The sequence below is a fragment of the Tamandua tetradactyla genome, chromosome X, assembly GCF_023851605.1.
Source record: "Tamandua tetradactyla isolate mTamTet1 chromosome X, mTamTet1.pri, whole genome shotgun sequence".
Lineage (NCBI taxonomy): Eukaryota > Metazoa > Chordata > Mammalia > Pilosa > Myrmecophagidae > Tamandua > Tamandua tetradactyla.
In genome coordinates this window covers 153,509,086-153,511,065 of record NC_135353.1, presented here as the reverse complement: position 1 = coordinate 153,511,065, position 1,980 = coordinate 153,509,086, and the positions used below count along the sequence as shown (strand labels likewise).

General features: G+C 36.7%; 1 pseudogene; it reads left to right on the top strand.

Annotated features, from left to right (window-relative positions):
* Nucleotides 1-620: 620 nt before the first annotated feature.
* LOC143670626 (small ubiquitin-related modifier 1 pseudogene) lies at nucleotides 621-965 on the top strand (annotated as a pseudogene).
* Nucleotides 966-1,980: the final 1,015 nt, after the last annotated feature.

The following is a 1,980-nucleotide window of genomic DNA, read 5'->3' as shown; positions in this document are numbered from 1 at the left end:
TCAGCTAGGCAATACTTGCTCAGAGTTTCTCATTCAGCTACATTCAGGTGGTTTCTGGGGTCTGAACTCATCACAGAGGCTTCCTCATTTGCATGCCTGGTGGTTGAAGCTGGCAGTGAGCTGGGACCTCAGCCAGAGCCATTTGTCACATCATCTACATAGGGCCTCTCCATGTAGTCTGGGCATCTATCTCATAGCATGGCAGTTAGGTTCCAAGAGCAAGCATGCCAGAGAGAACCAGATGAAAACTCTATAGCCTTTTATGACCTAGCCTCATAAGTCATATGGCATCACTTCTGATATACTTTGCTGGTTTATGCAGTCATAGAAGTACACCTAGGTTCAAGAGGAGGGAACACAGACTTTACCTCTTGATGAGTGAGTGGCAAGGTACACTGTAAGAAGAAATTGTGGCATGGGAGATATTGTTATGGCTACCATTGAAAATACGGTATTCCACAATATAAAACTTTTTAAAATTACACAAATAATATATATTCATTGTAGCAAATTTTTAAAATACATAAGGCAATGAAAAATGGATCTGCAAACCCCGGAGTGAGGTTCTGCTTACCCGAGGTTGCTACTATGCAGAGACCCTGGGGTAAAGCCAGTTCACCATGTCTAACCTGGAGGTAAAACCTTCAATTGAGGATTTGGGGGATAAGAAAGGAGGGGAATACATTAAACTGAAAGTAACTGGACAGGATAGCAGTGAGATTCACTTCAAGGTGCAAAGGATAACACATCTCAAGGAACTCAAAGACAGGAAGTTCCAATGAATTCATTCAGGTTTCTCTTTGAAAGTCAGAGAATTTCTAATAATCACACCCCGAAGAACTGGGAATGGAGGAAGAAAATGTTATCAAAGTATATCAGGAACAAACAGGGGGTCATTCAACCATTTAGATACTCTTCGACCTTTTTTCTTTTTCCTTAATCCTTTTTTATTTTTAAAAATAGTTCTTTTGTAATGTGGTCAAAACAGAATTGAAAATTGGCATGCTATCTCTTTAAAACATCTGATACTTTTAGTTCTAGTGCCCAATATTTATTATTGTATGTTTTCATTGTACTGAATTTGGTGATCAAGACTCAGCTCCCTTCATATTGCCCTCTCCTTTTAAAAAATAATTACATGTGTGCACAGAGAGGTCATCTTTTCCAGGACTATGCATTTTCAGACTTGTGGTGATAAATAAGACCAACCAATGAGAGTGTTCAAAACGACTTTCGAATTGGCCCTGAGATTCGGCATATGATTGCTTCACTTCTGGACTATGACTTTCAGTGGGAGATGGAAGTTTTTCAGAGAACTGAACTGTGGAAAAATGACTGTTTCTTAACTTGAAGTTACTTTTAAAAATCTGAAGATCTAAAAAAAAAAAAAAAAATCTGAAGATCTGGACCAAAAGAAGAGGAAATATCCGGTTGAAGTTGAGATGACAGATATTGTGGGAGTAATGACTAACTCCAAAGATGGCTTCACTGAAGAAACAAAGCATTTTAAGATTAAAAGCAATCCTGTCAGAAGATCCTAGAAAAAGTTCTAATTTTCATTAAGTTAATAAAGTTATTCACGCAGAAGTATATACAACAGAACATTGCTCTTTTTTTTTTATTATATTTGCACGTTTTGGCCTGGGATATGGGTTTTAAATGGACATTGTCTATACCAGCTTCACTAAAATTTTTAAATAATGTAAAAAAAAAAATATATATATATATATATAGGCAATAATTGCTTTTTAACTTTAAACAGGGTGTATCATCTCTAAGGATAGAAACCTTTGGACTGTTTCATGCCTATTTGGAAATCATATTTTCTAATCCCAATGTTAAGATCTACTGACATTGGTGCCACTTCCAGATACAAAAGGCAGTCTGAGAGATAGTCTGAGTGCTTAAGTATTGAGAATTTTGTACATTGTGATGGTTCATGGAGGGTCAACAAGACAAAATATATAAGACCAGAACTGT